Source organism: Falco punctatus (genome assembly GCF_963210335.1).
Source record: "Falco punctatus genome assembly, chromosome: 7".
Classification (NCBI taxonomy): domain Eukaryota; kingdom Metazoa; phylum Chordata; class Aves; order Falconiformes; family Falconidae; genus Falco; species Falco punctatus.
Genome location: NC_137587.1, coordinates 33513913 through 33535395, shown reverse-complemented (window position 1 = coordinate 33535395; position 21483 = coordinate 33513913). Strand labels below are relative to the sequence as shown.

At 38.0% G+C, this 21483-nt stretch overlaps 1 long non-coding RNA gene across 1 annotated transcript in view; it reads right to left on the bottom strand.

Annotated features, from left to right (window-relative positions):
* Positions 1 to 21483, bottom strand: part of LOC308067967 — a 168441-nt gene that overhangs the window by 11583 nt on the left and 135375 nt on the right. Inside the window, exon 2 of the long non-coding RNA XR_013929792.1 lies at positions 1 to 21483. This exon is cut by the window's left edge and continues 11583 nt beyond it; it is cut by the window's right edge and continues 29783 nt beyond it. This is a non-coding gene — a long non-coding RNA (uncharacterized lncRNA).

The window sequence follows — 21483 nt, the reverse complement described above, 5'->3', positions numbered from 1 at the left end:
GCACTGACACAGCGCATTGTGGAATGCATAATGTGAATTCTTATCTTGAATGCTGGCCTGCTATCTTATAAACAGAAGGCATAATCTCCCAGACTCAAGCTTGAAGGTAGCTGGACACAGAAGACGTAATATGGCACTTTGTCAGGCTTGAAAGTGAGCAAGTTGTCCAGGTGGAGCTAGCTGGAGTGCTGTTGGCCAAAAGTGCATTTTTCTGCCCCAGTAAGGTTCTCAAAATCATTTGGTGCTAACCACCACATATATTGCTGCTCTAGCACAATAGGGCAAGGGGTAGACAAAGCATGGTTACAAGAATATTAATAGAAATGGTCTCTTTTTAATAGACAAGATGTGTATGCTTGAGAATAACAAGATGAATGTTTTATACTGTTGTTTATTTGATTTTCATTTTAGCTTCTAGATACATTAAATTCCATATTACTTACTATTTAAAAATGATGAGTGGGAGAAAAAGTTTTGCCTTTACAAGCTTGGCAAAAAAAATAATAAAAAATTACAAAATATTTTCCCTGCATTTTAGGAATTCATTACTAAGGATGGAAAATGATTTTTTATTTTATCCATCAATAAGATCAAACTCTTAAAATTTTCTTATTTAATAAACTTAATAGAAAATGAAGATAAATTTTGTTACAGAACTTCCAGAAGAGAAATTTTAAGGGACAAGCCAGAGTATAAGTGAGTCCCAGGACAAGAATTTTGACAGGAGCATATTCAACTCTTACTAGATTGCCTTGCACTATTTTATGGTAATTGTGATTACTTATATGGCCAGAATTCTCTTTTACTTTTAGTATGTCCATGCTTTGTCTTATATACTTCTGCCATTAGGATCCAGCCTGCTTTTCCCTCTCTTGCTAAGCTCATTGAATTTCTATCTGTCTACGTCATCTACAATTTCCTGCTGAATTAATTTCTTGAACCTATTCAATGAGATTTTCCATCTGTACTCCACTGAAACCCCTCTTAAAGGTTGTTCTATTCTTCTCTTAGTCAAATTTCAGGGTCTGAATCTTCTTGCATCTCCCTGGGGCATCTCAGCAGCTTTTCAGGTGACCAGCCATCCTTTTTCTATGAAATCTTGTCTTCATCAGTTGTTACTCCAAATTCTCCTTCTGTTCTTCTAGCTCCCTAAACAATGCCTTTGATGTCTCACTCAGTGCACACTCCTCATCTCTATCTGCTGGTGCCTGGGGTGACCTCCCACACCTACCTAAAACAGAAGGTAACATATAGCCTTTTGTAACTAACACCTTTTCCACAATGTATTATATACGAATAAATAAGTATATACTGTGTAGTAACTATGAAGATAGGAAGAAATCAAAGCTATGGTATATAAGATGTTACAGCTGCTTTTTAAAAAGTTAACTCTTTAAACGTCCAAGTGAAAAAAGGTATGCATAAAGCTAAATTATCCCCCTTCTAAGCTTCATAAATCCACACATGCATGCTCCAGGGAGGGAGATAATGCAATCCTAATTTTGTCTTGTTGAACTTGGCCACTTAGAAGGCTAACCCTTTTCTAACATGGTATTTTTCTTATATTAATAACTGTTCCAAATCATGTCTTTTCCTATTAGAGTGACAGAATGTCAACAGTTTGGGCCTGATGGGAAAAAAAAAAAACCAACAAAAAAAAAACATCAGGCAGCAAAGCAAAGCAATCTTGGCAAAATGGAGAATGTGATATTTGGCAGGATCTATTACTAATGTCTTACAAACATCTTCAAAAGTGTTTTTAGTTTCTTTTCAAGTAAAATGCTAAAAGTAAACCTTTTCTTTCAGTCCCTATTTGGTAAAGGGGCAGAAGAGTCATACAGTGCAAAATAACATTGCTTTTCAAAAAGAGGTGTCAGAATATTTGATCAGTATGATCTGGCTTTCCAGAGATTACTGGTAGCTTTGCGAAAGGGTTGCTCTTCTTTTGGACAGTTTACATTCTCCTTCTTTGTGGAGTTCTCTAAAAAGTTTGCCATGAGTGAAGTGTCAGGGTTTTTTCTTAAGTATGGTAGGCAGTGTAGAAGTTATGTAGTTCACACAATGGGCCAAGTCCTGGTCTTGTCATGTATATATATATACACATACACTCACACAGATATATATATATATGACTTACCTTTCCTTTTTTTCAGGTTTCTAGTGTGGTTTTGTCAATTTTGGATCAAAACAGCTCCTACAGCAGATAAAAATAGATGAGACCCAATCATACAGCAATGACACCGACTTTAGTCAGATTAAATGCAAGAAGAGGAGGTCAATTTTTTTTAATTGCAAGTGGCTAATTCACTGATTGCTAAAAACTATTCATGAATAATTTATATCTCAAATATAAAACTATGTATGGGATGAGTTACTAGGAAGAGTAAGGAACCATAAACTTGCAGCTCTTCTTCTCTATAAAGTCTGTGCTTTGACCTGTGTAACTTCAACTTCTTAGTTGTTTTAATGATTGATCTGAAAGCATGTAAATAGCTGAGTGATTTATGAAATGTTATTAGAGAAAACTATTTTAGCAATTTTTAGAAGAAATTGTGTGTACAAAACTAAATACACAGGAAGTATAAATCTCACAGGCCAAAACTGGAGCCTGCCATTTGTCATTGCTTCATTACAGATTGTGATGACTTTGCCTCTCCATTTTGGACTACTTACAGATTTCATTTTTTTAATGACCATTATATAATATATATACACACACAAATATACTTACATATATATATTTGCTTCTTACTATTTGTAATTGTCTGGGGCTTCAGGGCGGATTCAGCTGAGTTTTAAATAAGCCATGACACTAGGAAAAGACAGAGAAATCTAGGAGATGGACTTGATAGTTATTCTTCATCATAACAACAAATATAAGCACAATGCTCAGTTCCATTTTTTTGCCAAGCAGATCACAAACATTTTCGTGCCTTACCACATGCCTGTAAGCCACAATATGTAAGCCTTGGCAGTTTTATTTTACAGCCAAGAAATTAAAGGCACAGGGAAGACTAAGACTTTATAAACAAAGGCGCCCAGTTTGAGGCATCTGGGGCTTGGCTGATGAAGGTCTGAAAACTACAGAATTACTACAAATGGAACCACAGATCATCAGTTCTGAAGGCCTAGCAGACAAGCTTTCCTCAAATTTACGAAGCAAGAGCAATAAGCTTTCTATGAAAGTGTCAGCCTAAAAAACATGCTGGGCATCCGAGTTGACCTCTAAGCTTTGTTTCCATTCCCTGTGTAGGTTTTTTTGCTCAGAACTGGATTCGAAGCATAAGGGTAGCCCAGATGTGAAAGATGGTCCACACCATAGACCCCACTCCTGCCCTCTGCACCAGACAGGTATGGAGGATGCCACTATGGCAGACAAACCAAGAATGCTCCCCAAAACACAGAGACTGCATGCTGTGGATGGTGTACTCCAACGGCAAACACTAGTCCCTGACACCCCAGCAGTGCAAGCTGTGGGTCTGTCATCTGGCTTCCTGCAGAACTACTTCACGTTCGGAGTAACACCTGGGACAATGGCTCAGACTGATCTAAGGGGAAGAGTGCCACCTACTGAACCACCAATATGAGCTCTCAGTTCTGCAGCTCAGGAGAATGCTGTTCCATGGACAGCTTGGACACAGTCTCAAGCAAATTGTTTGCCACAAATTTAAGCTAGAAAACAAACGTACACAATCACATTGGAATGAAGTGAAAAGATAGGGCTGGATCACAGAGCAGATGTTGCTAAGTGTTACTAAGCAGTGCTGGTACACGCCTGTGACTGTCATGCATACGTCCGTGCACAAGAAAATAATGTGTGTATTACAGATACTGAATTATGATATTCACTCGACTAAAGAAAGACTAGACTAAGCTTTTCTCTCAACCATTTACCAACAGCATTGCTGAAACCCACCAGAGAAGAGGACACAGTACTGTATCATGTGAAAAAAATATGCAGAGCTTAAGCAACTCCTGTTTAAAAATACTTTTCTTTCCAGTACATGTATGGATGCTTTTGTTTTAATCTTAGGATCCATCAGTCTGTCTACACAATTTCATAACTATTATGCAGCTGCTTAGCTTGCACCACTAATATACTTCCACAGTTCACTCTGTATGTCCTGTTTTATTTACAACTACCATCAAAATCACCTGAAAATGACATTTTTCATGTAGAATCCACTATGTGGCAGAGTGCCATATTTACATCAACATCTAAAAATATATACAAGACTTAGTTTGAAAACCCAGCTAGCTTACTTTTCAGTCCTGCTCAGCTTCCGAAGTAATATGGAATTTAGATCTTTGAAATATTTCAAGCTCAAACATTTTCAAAAGGCACTATTAAAAAAAAAACAACCAACAACAAAAAACAAAGCAGAAGTGAAATGGTTAAACATTTTATTATTCACATTGCATTCATAGTAAATTGTGTAATAGTTTTCATGTCTTAATTACTTAAATTTTATATTGAGCTATAGTGATATTATCTCTCTTTTTGTCTCCACACAATTGTATTTTATAATAGCTTTTATTAGGGCCTACATGAATGGAATTTAAAATGAACACATCATTTCTGTTACTTCTGCAGTTGAAAAAAAGAGAGTGCTTTTCTGATATTTGGTGTGAAAAGTGCTTTCCTTTGTGTTTTACGACATATAACAAATTGTATTAGTTAGGGACCTATTTTGAGCAGTAAGGTAACTTGAGAGGAGTACAGAGCACTTCTGTTTTTCAGTAACTCCATCTCAGTCTGAAAGGGGGTACAATGCTCCACACGTAATGGGGGAATATCCCCCCTAGAAAAGCTTGATCTTGTTCTCACTGAAATAAAAGGCAAAACTTCCACTGGCTTCCACAAGAGAAACATTGGCATAACAGATACATACGCTAATGGTGTATATATACAATCTGCCTACCTACCTTTGAAAGCAAGGTCAGCTCCCCTACCTCACAACCTCCACCTGCCCTGCCAGAAGTGCCTGCCTTGATACCATCACAAATACCTCCACAGTCTCATCTCACGTTGCACTCGGGGTGCCTCCTTGAAACCTGGCTACTAAGCCGTTTCCTTCACCTTTATGAAATCCTTCCTAAAGTCTCCCTTCTGCCAGCACACCTACACTCAATCTGTGTGTAGGATGTGTAAATAAATTTAAATAAACATTCGTTTTCAATTGTTAACAGAACTAGCAGAGCACGCACATCCAGGGCTTAGATACACAAACAAGATACCTCAAGGTAGCAAGTTTCTGTTGAGCTGCAAGAACTGCCTGGATGCACTCTATTCCCCCACAGCAAATGCAAGGTGAGTCAACTCAGCCTCACACCCCCGCCCAGGGGGCTAAGCCCACCCCAATTACCATGCATTCGTTGGAGGCTAAGAGGACACACATGGGCAGCTACCACACATCAGCTGGTACTTGGTAACTCTTTTGTGTACAGCTTTTTCGTCCAAAGTTATTATTACTACTCTGCCATTTCTCACAGGTAGTTTTGGAGTTGTAATATAATCATTTAAAATGTGTGGATAAATACATGCAATGAAGTCAAGGAAGTGGGAAGTGTGAGGGAGGGTAACTTGAATCTATTACTTCTATTGAAAAAAAACCAAACACCTGTAGACAGATAGACTTGTGCTTATTCTTTTATTATGATTCAATAAATGATATTTTAAAAACCTGTTTACAAAAGTTTTAGTGACACCTGAACATAACGACACGCATCACTTACAATTCTTTGGCCAATAGAAGATGTCAGCAAGAAAGGAATGTAGGCATCATTCCAAAGCATTGATGAAAAATGGAACAAAATTTAATTTCACTCAGCTCTCTGCAAATGTGTGCTCATAAGCCTCAGTCTCCCTATTCAAAAGTGGGGTAGATTTTGCCTTCAGAGGTGATGTCAGTAGCCAAAGGAAGAATTTGGCTTTTAATTTCTTTTCCCCCACTGCCAATATTACACATCTCAGTTCTTTGTACAACTACCAAAATCTGCCTAGCAGTTCCATTCAGTCTTTCTCTTGCTAAACAAAGCGCCTTCGATGCTGATCTCCAAGAACAGTTGCTCATTCTGAGCATTTTATATTCTGAAGACTGGTTCCTTTTTTTCCCCCCTCTTTTTATTTTTTTATTAACATGTCCACACTGTTACTAAACATAAAGGGTTTCTCAAGGAACCAATTTTACCACATTTGTTTGGGTGTTATATGGATGTTCGGAATAGAAATCAAGAGTACAAAAATAGATTTTCTTGATTTATGAGACATTCCTGTTTTCAATTCACCATCAGTATGTGCAGACACGATGCAGTCAAGAAATGAAGCATCTGGTTCTCCCACGTTTCATTTATGAACTTTAGCACCAGATGTAAATCATTCATAAAATCCCAAAGTGTTGGAAGAATCTCTTCCTTCATTTTAACAAACATATACTCCAAGTACTGTACCTTACACTTCATATCATTTGTTACAAATGATGGTATCTGAATTTTAATGACTTTCAGAAATAAATTTCAGGAAGGGAGAAAAGAGGAAGAAAAACAGGTGAGTGTGGCATTCCTTGTTTCTGACCATTGAATTTTCTTTGAAACCAAAAGATGTCACCTTAAGTTATTATAAATGAAGCCTACATGTTATTACCTGCATACAGAATGTTTTGAAGATAACATATCTGTTAGCTTATAACTATTCTTCTCCCAAATCCTTTCCATTAGTGTCACGTTCATGTCAGCAAATGCTGATTCAACTTCAAATCTGAATTGTTTTCCTATTCTCATCCGCCAATCCCCCTTCCTCTCCTCCCTCAATCCCTCTTTCAGTCCCATTTGTTCAGAGAGCCCCTCTTGCCTTTCTCTCAACATATGTAATCCCTTCCTCGTCCCTTCCCACTCCTTTGTTTCACTATGTGCATTGAATTTCATAGGATAACTCACACTTTGGGAATTAAGCACCTGCCAAAATAATTACGGGATCAAGGCCTATTCTTTATGTCAAGGAAACCTGTCTTCTTCTCTGCATGCAAGAATCTTTTCAGCGATATGCATTAGACAATGCTTTCAACAACAAATCAGTCTTTTCTGGATTTTTTTAATACTACATTTCTTACATAATAATTTAACTGCAGAATTATCAGTTATGTGTTTCATGCATTGAGATTGCCTTACAACACAGAGGGCTGAGGAAGTGCAAAGAAAATGCACCAGCAGATATGGCAAGAAGGCTTCTCTATGAAGAACTCCTTGCCGGAGAAACCTCTCCATGAGGGAACAGAGAGGTTAAGAGGATTCATAGAATCACAGATGCTCCTCAGCTCTGTATTCCTCCCTATACCCTCTCCACCCAGCTGCTTTGCAGGCTGCCATTCGGGGCAGCTCTCTTCCTCTCTCCATGCTGCTACACCACTAAACTTCTAAAGGAATGGTCATAAGTAGTCCTAGTGTACAGTTATCAGCAGTAGAAATCTTACGGTAGCATTCATTTAGTATCAGTAGTAATGAAACCCTGTACAAATTTTCTTATAAATAAGAAATTTTCCTTGTGCTTAAACAATATCTGGCAGTTATTTCGCTCTTTATTAATAGCTAGAGCAATAACCACTACAGTAGCTGAGCACCTAGAGTCCTATATAACATAACATTTACCTCCAAGAATGGACTTGAGACAAGAAAGAGCCTTTCCACCAGTGGCCAGGCTGTGGTAGTCTACATAAATTGATATCGCTGTGGAGCAGCCTCCAGATAACCCCCAGCCTGATGTGCAACTCTTTTTGCAGAGACATGCTGGGAACATAGCAAGTTGCTTTAGGCAGGCTGGGAACACAGCAGGGGCAGACCCATGGGCTGCAAATCTCATGCAGAGATCACAGCTGTGACTATAGCCCACAGTTTATAGTACAACCTGTAGATTAGTTGCTTGGGTGCCTTAAGCCCTTGGGCGGAGAAGGATTCTTTCCAGTCTCTTGCAGCCTTGTTCTCCAGCACAAACACCAATTGTTCAGTCTCTGCCCAGGGAGAGTTGGAGCTCCAGTTGAGTTTGTTCACCTTAAAACTAAAAAAAAAAAAAAAAAAAGAAAATAACCCTTTCTCTTGCAAGCAAAATAGAGCAACTTTTGAAGCAAAGCAGATGTTCAACAGTGCGGGCAGCGTGTTGCACTGTACTGTTTAAGAAGGCACCAAATGAACAATACCGTGTCAAATCAAAACTTCAGGGGAGATTTAGGTAGGTACAATATGAGTGCTGAAGCTGAAATCTGGCCTGAACATGGGGAGTTAACATCTCCGTTCCTGAGAAATGTGATACAGGAACTTTAGTGATGGCATGTGCCCAGCATCTCAGCCTCTTACGTCACCCCAAAGATCCCATTGCCAAGAACACAGCTGACACCCCACTGGGACATTGGTTATGGGAGGTAGAGTGTCTACAAACCACCAGCATCACCCCTCTGCAGTCATGGGATCTGCTGAGTAGTGTTAAAGGTGAGCAGCCCCAAGGCTTCACCTTACAACTTCTGGCTCAATCCCCAACCCAAATCAACAGCTGACCCAGCACAGTGGGGGTGTCCACATGTGACTTCGAATGTTGTTGGATTGTAATTAGAGGGGATCAAGCAAGGAGGAAAATCATTCCATGGATGGAAAACACAGCATTTTCTTAAAAAAAAATACATTTTTTCAGGAACAGTTTTAAAATAATTTTAAAACATCTTAAGATTGTCTACTGTAAGAGAAAGCAATTTTTTTTTAAGTACAAAGTTCCAACGTTCCTTCAATTATTTTTTTTTAATTATAAAATATTGGAATATCATAGAAAAATATCAAATTTTTTCTTTAAAAAAAGGATGTTTTTCTATAAAGACACCTTTCATATTTTGACTTTTAATTCCTACTGGCTTTCCTTACAGCCCAGAATTCATCCGATTCATCACTATATGTAGACCGATTAACCTTCAATCACTATTGCCATGTGTAAATATAAAAAGGTGATCAGCTGCACTGTAAGAGGTTTTCCTGTGGCAGATGATAATCCCAAAACTCAGCTCTCCTCCTCCCTTGCAAGAATTCTGAAGTTGTAACTATACATATATTTACAAGGATACTGTCTCTGTCAGGTTCCTTTTAACTTGGTATTTCTTGGTAACACTCATCCATGTTCTGCAAGGCTTATTCATGTGGAATGGAAATCTTTTTCCATAAGTAATTCACACGGACTTCAATAGACCAGTTATAATGCAAGATTCTTCTCAGCATCAATGAGAGCATCAGACTTTGGCTTGTGTATTCTAAAAGCCACTAGTGGCAAGCTGTGAAAAATGTACATAATACATCATTAATATATTTTTCTTTTTCTTTAGTTGCACTTAAACATCAATTTCCAAAAATAGGCATAACTATTACACCTTTGCCATTTTTTCTTTCCTTTTTTTTTTTTTTTTTTTTTGCATTTTATCTATGCTGGCAATCCAGGCAAAGGCAAAAAAATAAATAAATATTAGCAACAAAACCAGTTCAGATAGATGACTAGTCATGCCTGCTCTTTGAGAAATACCATCAATTTTATTCTATTTCACACCTTCCTACCATGTCAGAGACTGCAGCCTGAGTCTTTCAGAACTCTACAGGCATAACTTACAGTCTCGTCTTGGTCCCACAGTGCTTGGGTGGTCCCTCTCAAACTAACCAAGGCAGGAATACCACCTCCTTGATCCATAATGTGCTCATCCATTTCACTTGTCTGCTCAGACATCCCAGGCCAATGATTTATTCGCAGAGGTGAAGCTAGGAAAACCTCTCCCCTTCTAAACACATGTACACATACTTTTATAAACTGGCTGAAATATTCAGTAACTTCCCAGAGGAGAATGGGTTTCCCCCCTCCCTCTCCTATATGTTTTATATGGTTTCCATTATTATTTGATAAATGTGTTATGACACACTATTTACCTCGGTCAGCAGCTCTGGGGAGCTCTGTGCAGCTTTGCTCCCCACCTCTGCCACCCACTAGATATTTCACAGATAAATCACATTCCCAGATTAAGACAATACAGTTTGGTACTGAAAAGGGAGAAGAGAGTGAGGATGAGATATGCTGGAGGAGGCTTTTGTTTCATTTCTCTCTTTCACTTCTGAGCCATATAGAGCTGATTCGCAGTCTGTAACAGTGGCTTTGCCTCAGTCAGTTCCTTTTTTTCTTTCAGGGGCACGAAGACAGTCTCTGTTCACTGTGCTAACTCTCTGCATTTCACGTTTCCAGAGAAATATTCAGCGCTTGGTTTTTGATACGGGCAGGAGCAAGTCTGAGGAGGTCTATTGTACCGCACATATTCACAGGTATTGAAATAATCTTTTGTAAGGGCAAGAAGTGTGCCAGGATGCGCCGTATGAAAGAAGGGCTGCAGACCTGTCCTGCTAGAAATAAATATATTTAAGGTGGATGATCACAGACAGTTTTGTGTGGACTTGCTCAATAGTATATTACAGTCAGAAATTTGTGGGGAGAAAGAGGAGTTACCCTCCAAAGCAGTTACCAAATGGCATTACTGTAGCAGATGTGCAAAACAAGAGTTGTCAGGGAAACACTTGGTGTCATTGTACCTTCTTTCTGTACAAATTTGATACCAAAATCCAGAGGGGACACCATGAGTAGGATCTGCAGACACAATGACTGGTTTGGGAAGCATTTTGAAATCAATGATGCAGATGTGCGTGCATATATGTGTGTGTCATTGGGGTGATACCAAACCTGATTAAGCCTGCTCTCTTGAAAATTACTGAAAAGCAGATCCTTCCTAGAGTCACAAGCTGACTTTCCAAAACCAAACACAATGACAAGCTCAAATGAATTTAGGTCCATGAGACAAAGCAACGAGCTATACCAACTGAAAATGTTCCAGAGAACACCGCTGTTCCAAACACTGCCTTGCTAATCCCACCAACACATAGCAGTATCTGCAGAAAAGGCAAGAACAGAACCCAATCACAGTATTGTTGTCCCCAAACATTCAAAAAGTAGGGACTAATAGTCTCTTCTTCTTTTCTAAATTAAAAAAAAATCTTTCTAAATTAAATAAGTAACAAAACAAAACAACAAAAGAGTAGCTGAGAGACACAGGAGTTTTGTATTTTTTGTTCTGTGTGTTTTAAAGTCACAGTAATTTTTGAAAATAAGTGAATTGTGATAGAAGCATACTAGTATAAGATAAAGGACATGAGCATTTCCTCCTCCTCAGCTTCAGTGTCCCTGATAGCCCCCAGTTACATTAGTGGAAAAGCACCTTCGAACTATGCTCAAAGTGAAGCATGTCATGGATGCCAGTGCTGTCTTCACACCAGCTTCACACTCTGATAGCCACAGTCCTTGCAATCCTTCTTTGAGCTCACTAACAAAAGCAAAGCGGGGATGTCCTTCCTTCAGGTACTATGTGGCTCAATGCTCATTACTTTTCCCCCTCCTCTCCTGCTTCTGTAGAATTCTTAAGGCTTTTGTACTCAATGCTTCTTCTTACACTTGTCAGAGGAGGGAATAGCTATCCTTTCTCATCAAGGCTTCCAGGGTAGGCTTCACCTATCAGGTAAGATAAGTCAGCCTGCAAAGAAAGCAGAGCAGTCACAGACCTTCTGTCCTAGTAGCTCTAAATATTGGACCCCTGTGTATGGAGGTAGAAGATGCTACTGGTTCCTGTTCCGTACATCCTTGAATAGAAACCGGTTAAAGAGCAGTGACTGCAAACCGGATCTGCAGATGCAACAAAACATTCCCCATCTCCTACAAACCTTTGGAATATAGCACCTATCCCTCCCACCCTCTGTACTATTAGAATGAAAGATAAATGTGCTCATATTTATAAGCACTAACCTGAAAAATATGAAATGTGGGTATTTCCCTATGAATATAGAAGCCAGTAGCAACACCCTGGTGAAAGTATCCCCCCAAATTCCTATATTAAGGAAAAAATTTGGCAAATCTTTGTCATAGATAAAATTTAGACATATGAGCTGTGTAAAGAATTAGATGCTATATTATGACAGATTATAATAATAGACAGCATTATGCAAAAAAGCACAGTATGCCAATGTAAGTTGACGTGGCACACTCTAGAGATGATAATTCCATTCTGTCTCAGCAACAGCATGAAAAGCAAAGCAGAGCATAAAAAAAATCCCTACTAAATAAATTAGAAATAAGAATTAGTTATTGGGGAAAAAATGTGAAATATCAGTTTTGTTTGGTAACTGACTCATAGGCCAATAGTAGTTCTTCAGCATGACAACTCATATTTCTATAATATTTTTGTCCAGATTGTTATGGTGTTTATGTGCTCCTGTGCCTTTTTTTCTCTTCAGCCTTATTGAAGAGATGTGCAAATTTGCAATAATGAGAAGAAAATCAAATCCACCTCAACATGCTAAACGAATGGAATTGCCAGATTTTAGCTTGTTGTTCATGAGGTTTCTAAAAAATAAAAATAATTAAGGAGAAGCAGGTGAAGTATATTAGTTGCTTTCCTAATAGGAAACAGGGTAACCTGTGAAAATCACCAGCCTAAAAAATAACCCAGAGACTATAGACAGTTAACAAATGTTAAAGATGAATTGGGGGGGGGGGGGGGGGGGGGAAGGGGATGGATGGATATAAAGGAAACAATTGTGTGCTATGATAATTTTTGTCATCGTTCTTCCCATTTGCAAATTCTAAGGTGTTCATGAAAAATATTGTCAAAGCTTTGAAAAAACAGTCAGGTTATTTAATCAGAAGTAAAGCAAATGAAAACCTAATGTCTTATAAATGTTTATCCTATACCCTTCGCTTCCCCTCTCAGAACATTCCCCTTCCCAGTACATCTATCAACCTTCTCTCCCAATCCTGTGTAACCCCCCAGCAAGGAAAAGATAATTCTTGCTATTGTTAAGTCTGGAATTGCAAGCAGGCTGTTTGGCTAGCCAGTACACGTCTACTAATTGGCTTGCTGAGGGATAATTAGCATAAACTATTTTTTCTAGCTACTTACTCATTTTCATTAAACTTACAGGAATTTAAATAGGGACTTCCACTACTCAATCAAGTTTGTCAAAACTGGGCCTTGTTTTCAACTGACTTTGGGCACAGCAAGCAGCAGTACAGTTGCAGCAACCTTCATTCCTAAGTGAGCTGAAGCAGAAATTTAAGTGTCTCTAGCAAGGAACATAACCTGAGCTCTCAGCATTAGGTTATAAGTTAAACTACAGTAATTTGCTGAACCTAAACAGAACTGAGGGATTTTCCCTAGGAAAAAAACTCTCAAAAAATACCTAGTCTTGTTTTATGAACAAGCTATTCCATGAAGTGAATCCTGCTTTGCAGTGGCTTTATATTGCAATTCTGTATTTCCACACCTCTTTCTGTCAGTGTGTATCACCATCAGGTTTTGTGTCACACCACATAAGGTCTCTGCTGCCACCTCATTCTTCCACTTCCTCTCTCAAATCCGTAAGGATAACCCAGCTGTATAACACCTCCAGATCGTTCTGTGACTGCAGAGCAAAGAGCAGGGTGTGTTGTGCTGAGCTGAGAGCCACAGAGGCACTGCCAGGCTGGCCAGTGCAGGTGTGACGATGGCCAGCTCAGTAGGGCACATGGAGCAGGTGTCAGCTGAGCCCCTTCTCTTCAGGAAGGTGCAAAAGACATGTCCCTGCTTTCTAAAAGTGACAATGTTTAGTAAATGCATTAAGAACGTCACATTCCTGAGAACACTTCAACCCATTTGAATGAGAGTGGCCAATGGCTTACAAAGTTAACGGGGGACAGAAGCTGGCAGGCAGGTAAACATCATGATAGCACATGTCTCACTTCCTTAAAAAACAGACTAAAAAGATGAGGATGCTCACGTTCACCTGATTGTAAATGATTTCCTGCCACTGGGCTGTGTTTCTGTGGCCCCAGTAATTTAATATGTTTGCTTTTCCCTATGTTGTCTGATAGTGGTTTGGCAGCCACCCTCCCTGTGACGATGACTCAGTGTGCTGCTTTTCCCATCTTCTTCTATGAAACACATCATTTGATATGACTAACACAGCTCATTTTGATGAGTCAAGGAGCCAGGAAATGTAAAGAAGATGCAGTTTTCTAAAGAATGCACTTCAAACAAATGTTAGAAAAATAAAGTTTAAAAAAATAATTCTTCATCTTAAAATTGTGCATATGGTATAGCTCTTGTCTACCTGCCTACATGGTACAAAGTCCTTTTTATGCTGCTTGAAATCATTAGCATTATCATTCCTGGTAGCATGTCTGATTAATTTGGGAGATGGATGGGGAGAAAACATGGAAAGATGTTCTCTGTCCATGTTACAAATTTGACATCCATTCTGTATTTTCTGTCATTCTTAGGGAATCCTCAAAAAGCTGAGCCTCATTTTCTAATTTCTAATGCACAGACTGTAACTTCTGCTTTTATTTCAGTACCTGTTTTAATAAACTTGTATTCTAATTTGATGGGTCCAGTAAAAAAAAGAAGTACATAAAATCTCTTTTTTGCCTGAGCTTCCAAAAAAAATAAAATAAAAATCAGACACACCAAGACTCCAAAACCACTTCTTCCCTTTTCCAGCCTAGAGCTATAGCCACAAAACTACTCTTCCCCTAGATATGGTTAGATGTTTTTCCTATCTACATAGAAAGGGAAACCTATATGAAGTTCCACTTTTCTTCTTTGAGGATTCTTTATCCTTAGGAAATAAAATGGCCGGGGAAAGAGAGTTGCCAGAACCTTCCTTCTCTCTCTGACATCAAACAACTGGAAACTTCTGGAACAAGAGAAGGGTGGGTAGTGGAGGAGAAACAGGACGGTGGTGCTGCTGCTCTTCTATACAGCTTTTTAGCATCGTTTTACTGGGGTGAAAAAAAATCCTTCCGCTATAGCCACTGCTTCATCAAGGATGTGGAGAGGTTACAGATGCTTCCATTACCTTTGTATTCCTTACAATACAGGAAAGTTTCTTCATCGCCTCCCTTGACAAAACCAGCAGCTCGAAGAGCAAGAATGCAACAAGAGCTTTTCTCCTACCTCCCCTTCTGTCTCCCCAGAAGTTTGCATTGCCACACACACCAGGAGGTGCCTAGCATTTCTTGTCCTTCCTCCTCTCAGGAGCTAATGGCAAAACAGCTTGTCAGGCAACACCTCAAAAACCACCACTCACTGCAGAAAGGGAGGAAGAGCTCTGTCTAACCAAGCAGAGACCACTTGGACTGGACATTAGCAAGAGACAAACTGACCTGGTTGGTAATTCTTGGTAAAATAGAGGATACTGCAGCTGCAAATAGCCAGACCAGTCAAACAATGGAGGAATGTAGAGCCCTGTCACTACAGCCTTTTTCTTTCTAGAGGCAGGGACATAGTTGAATCAAGCAGCCATCACCTCCTCTTAGATTATGACCAAGTGCATGCATTATAGAATATTTTTCTGAATAAAAATAATGTACTTATTTGAAAATAAAGCATGATTATTTTTTTAAGGAAATGGCAGAGAACAAAGTGCACAAGGCCAAACTTTCTAATAAATGAGATTTATTATGGGAAAAAAGCCCAATAATTGCATTTTCAGGGGAAAGGTCATTATTACTTAGAAAGAGGTTAATAGAACAATATTAATAGCTTTTTACAGGGCAAAAGAGATAGATGCAGTATTAATATGAATGAAAACAAGAATGAGGATGCTCTCTGCTACCAAAGTTTAGACTAAAAATTCAGAAGGTCAAATTCATCATTCATATTCCCCAAAATAAAGAATTAGACAGTATAAAATGTTATCAAGCCTTTTCATTCAGTGAGTTTAACAGAAAGTAGCAGAAATAAAGTGATCAAAAGTTTTAGCCTGAAGCCAACAATTAGAAGCACAGCTCAAGTTCTGTGTCTCTGGGAGACTCTGAGGGAAGATTGTTGAAGATAAAAGTCAACATGACTCCATCATTGAACTTTTACTAAAGGAATTGCAGCAATTCTGTCTAGTTGGCCAATATTTTAGATTAGACTAATTTTCTAAAGTAATGGAAAATTGCCAGAGATAAAAAATAATTTGCAATATACATTAATAATAATGTTATATTACACATCCATAATGCATTTCATGCAAAAGTCTTAAAGTACTAAGTACTTTATAAACACTTAATTAAGCCTCCCAACACCCTGGGAAGTAGATGATTTTTCTTAACCATTCCCCAACTGGAGAAACTAAGGCACAGACAATTTAAAGCAAACCGTTTGCCTCAAGTTATGTAATGACTAGAATTGATTAGCAAGCAAGCAAGTAGGAATGAAGAGGACATGCAAAAAATACTGCCAAACCCAAGTAATTTTTCAGTCAAAACAAAAAATGTCCTGCATACTTTCCCAGCTTTGAGCACTCAACAATCTCTTAAATACTTCTGGTAATTTTTTTCCTCATGTACATATTTAAACACATCCAGGAATATACATTGCCTACCAACAAATAAATAGGTAAATAAATAAACAAATAAATTAAAGTTGCCTATTTAAAATACATGTTGCAAAAGTAACTGCTCATCCTCATTGTCAAAACCAGCTAAATAATAGAAAAATAAAACCCAGGAATCTTGATTTTTAACCCCCAGCCTTGACCACTAATATCCATTTTCTCTTTTAGATAGTGTTGAGTGAGGAAGAGAGAAATACAGAGGTGGTTATAAAGATGGTTGTTAACAACTGTCATGCACACGTGTAAACTATTAGCATGTTTTAACTACAAGGATAAGTAGGATCCATCTAACTAGTAATTCCAGCCTGAATACACTCAGCAGTACCACACCAGGACTCACAATTATGTAAGTTTGCTATTAAAATTCAAGTTGGAATCAACTGTTAAATCTCCATAGTGATGAATACACTGAAAAGCTGTCCTACTTTGGAAGATTAAATTGACTTTATTTTTGGCTATTGTATCTAAACACTGTAACTTTCTTTATTGTACTCTCACTAATTCAGTTTTACTTTACCAAGCACCTCAGAGAATTTGCTTGAAGTCACAGTCAAGCTGGGCAACATATATATTTAGGACACCTTTTCAGGATACTGTAATTACAAATACAAGTATTTTAAGTCAAAATTCATAATTGTGCATGATGAGGGAAAACTGAAGAATCTTTTTGTCTTGGCTGTAAAGAGAGCCACCAAGCCCACCAGTTAGAGGAAGTTTTAGAGATGTCTGTGCAGTATTTGGGATGCAACTTTGTCATGGAGTTAAATAAAGTTGTTCAAGGGCTACAATACTTCTAAAATCCTGATGTGAAATTTATTTTACTAGTAGTACTGCATTGTATAGTCATTTGAGGAAAAGATTACTTAATATAATGTAATGGGGGAGATTAATGTAAGAGATTAACTCTTCAGCCTTTACTCTTGTACTATGTTTTTTATATACTAATCAGGTAAAGAGATGGATAGTAGCATTTTAAAGGCTTCTTTTTCTGTGATCTATTTCTCTGAGTGAAAAGATGATGTCTAGCTTTCCTCACACTGAATTCATTGCTTTGGTCTATAGGAAAGGGCTTTTGGAAGAAAACCTTAATGTAAGTCAAGGCAAATTAAATTGAGATAGTGCAAAAAACATAATGTGAACAGAAGAAAATACCATGTGAGAACACATAAGGGCTTAATTTTCCTATTACTAAGGCAAGACTGGGTGAAAGCTAATAAATCACGGCAGCACAGCACCACATGGAAATCAGCATCTTACCTAGATGGAAGTCACAGCTGATGACTGCTGCAAAACAAAACCCACGATCCCTTAGTATTAATGAGGTACCCACTCACCATGGCTTTTACAAGGCACAATGAAACACTGCAAAGTAAAAACGTTTTTAAGTTTTGGCTATCGCAGTGCATGCAGTCTGCAGAGAATCACACGGGTAGTTCAGCTTCCTTAGCTGCTGCCAACGAAAGCAGCCAAGTGAGGAGGACACACAGATCTGGGTTCCGTCCCCAGCTCTGCCACCTCGTCAGGAAATCACTGCCCTCTAATTCCTCTGGCCTCTGCCTGGAAAATGGCTTTCTGCAGGGAATTTTAAAGAGAAGTGGGAGCTTCAGAAACACACCAGTGCAATTCAGAGCTTGGTGATGAGCATTTTGTTTTCTGGGGCTTTTTTTTCTTCTTCGTCATCTTCATCACAGGTAGAAAAATCAGTCACTTTTTCAAATACAGATATTTCTTAAACATTCTACTGCTCCTACCCCTAAAACTGTCTCTTGCACAGTCAGTATTGAAGTCTACTTATTTTTCAAACTGTGGTATTATGTGATTTTGTTGGACAGAGAGATGGATACAAAGAAGCAATAGACATTACAAATATTTCAGAAATAAGCTATTGCAAGTCTTTTAATCTTAAAATGTACTTACTCAATTTAATCACAGTTTTCCTATAGCACTCGAGTTGTCAGTAAGTCTGAACCCTAAAAATGTGAGTACAGAGGGATTTTTATGGGTTTCTTGATGTGGGTTTTAACATTTTAATTTTTTTTATTTATTATTTTGCTGCTGGAGAGGGGGAAAAAATCTTGTAATGGGACTGTAGCTGAATGCTTAATTAGGAACAGTTAATCACCTCTTCAAATAAGCTGGAGAGTTACATAACTAGGCCTTACAATTCCTATGGATAAAGACAGTTTTACTTGGCTTCCTATGGAAATAAGCTTTATGTAACTGTTTTGTCTGTCTCTCCATCTTTCTTTTCTCTCCCCTTTACTTCCCCTTCAACAAAAGACTGAACCATTAGCCAATTTGAACTTGAGAGCTAAAAATCTCCAAAATTATATTCCTACTGGTTTCATGAAGGCAGCTGATGAGATAAGAGAGAGAGACCTAAATCACTGCCCTAGTTTCCTCTAAGGGAAAACAGAGAAAGCTATAAAAGAAGTGAAAACTTGGTGTAAGATTACTATTTGTAATGCCTGAGCTGCAGAACGGGTTGGCTGCTTTAGATTTCATTGGATCAGTTCCCTTGCATGGAGAAATAACCGGACAATTTGCTGGCCTAACAAAGGTCTGCTTCAGATCGTTATCTTCTCCTGGGTCAGAACTCTGCCTTTACTCTAGGCTCAAAACTCCAGCCTTTAGGAAACACATGGCCGCAACTATAATAAAGATGAATAGTTTCTGTGATTTTCCGTTTATTTGATTACCAATACAACCTATATTGTTTTGACTTTTCTTTTAACTGAATGCAGTGATAATAGCTGGTAGGTAACAAACTATCCAGAAGTGCTCATGATCATCTATTTCAACATACGCTAAGGCAGAGTGAGGTCAGTGCTGGGAGTCAGTGCTTGAAAACCAGAGCCTAGACTAATAATCAATTGTTTATTCCCTAGAGTAACATCTTGACAGGACAACCTTACTCGTATGGTAAAGTCAATCTACTCTGCCATTAAGAAATCCTGTAGTTCAGTCATAGCATTGTTGTTTACCTTTGGTTTGAAAATCTCAAAGAGAGAAAATCATTTCAGACAACCGGTCGTTGTATCTGTGAAGTATTCTTCAACATTTTATGTTTTTAAATATAAGCCCAAACCAAAATTCCTGAGTTTTCAGAAATATTTGACAATTGCTGGATTTTCAGAAAGTTTAAAGGCAATCCAAATTCTGTGGATCAGTCTTATCTTCACTGGTCTAAAGCAAAAGCCCAGATTCTTATGTTTTGGAAGACCTCACACGAAGACTTAAATACAGTAGTCCATGCTCACAAACAAAGAACCTGGAAGAAGCTGCATCTTCATCTAGTCAGAATTTTAATCTGGTTTCATTATCACACTGACTGTTCTATTTCAATATCTTTATATGTCATTACACACATGAGGGTGAATTTTCTCCTATCTTTTTAACCTGGTTAGTCTGTACAGCTGGGGGTGAAACTGAGCTAGTGTGTGAAAAACTCACGGCATTATCCGATAGGCAAACTATCATGGACCTACTGCCAAAGTGAGCCAGCAATGCAAAATATTTGATGTCCACAGAAGTGCTTATTTTCCTTTTTCTTTCTTCTGTGTGCTTTTCTCAATTCTGTTTCATTAATTCAGCATACTGTTTTATTTTACTGGTCTACTGGCAATTTTTCTATGCCTCCTTTCTGTGACACAACGTTCACAACAGGCCCATCTTAATATTATTTCATATAGAATTACACAGAGAACAGTTTCACAGTGTTCAAAAACTGAACATAGAGACCTTCACAACTGCTTCTTTCGAGACAGAAGTGACAGGAAAGGTGGTGGAGCTTGTGGGATGGTTTAAGCCATATATTTGCTGTAGGCACTAAAAGAGCTATTTTGGTATGAGAAAAAAAACAAACCACCAAGGTAAACTCATTAGAAGAGTTACAGAAATGCAGATGTGTCTATCTCAGCTTTATGGTAAGATTGCACCAATCATAACCAGGTATGTACTCAGAGCATAGAATTCAAGAATCAGTACAGAAGATAAATATAGTAAAAACAACATAAATGAGCAGTCATTGAAATATCCTCAAACAATGAAATACTTAGAAAAATTATGAAGATTAATATAGTGCCTCATACATCTACATGTCAAAAAGAGTAGTAACGTTTCTTGCATTAGTACAAAAATGAATAGTTTCATCAAGTTTTTATCCTGATAAAGATTTTTTCTTATGACTATAGAAATGTACTGAAGTATTTAAATCACCTGTCAAATGTAAACCTACTTGAGCACTGACACTTTAAAAATATAATGTGAAATCAGACATCATTTATACATGCTAGGATTTTTCATGTTGTCTTATAACATATGAATGGTGAGCCTAGATGCAGAGACAGTATATTTTCAATTTTAACCTTTTTTCTCACTAATTTCCAGAATGTAATTCTGCCCCCAGCTGGTTAAGACATAGCTGACATAAGAGACTGAAAGTGAGAGAATACTGAACCTATGAACTCTGCTTCTTCTCAGATGATGACTACAATTTGCATGCAAAGTATCAGCAGCTTTACTGTTCAGCACAGGTGCTAATAGATTCTAAGTTCTTTATGTAAGTATATATTGCGCCCTCTTCATTATAGTACTAATAGCGCAAAGGTGAAACTGTTTTCAGGAAACAGAGTTCATTGATTACTTCTACAGAACATTACAATTAATGACATCGGTCTGTGGTAATTGCTACACCTGTATGAGATCAACTGAAAAGTAGAAATTTAATACACACTCTTGTCACTATTAGATTCCAGCAAGTTGCATACATCTACTTGCCTGGGCTGGATTTTTACATGGCTATTTGTCTTCTTATTGCTCTTTTTCATCAGATTCTAAGTCTGTGTTTTTGCAAACAGAACATATGTACAGAAAAATTTACATGATTTTCGCTCCTTTTTCAGGTATAACTGCAGCCCATCCTTATCACCGAGGAAGGAAGAACAACAAAGGAAAAAGGAAAGTACAGTAATAGAAAAGCAGGGAGATAAGTTATTATTATTACCTTTTGAA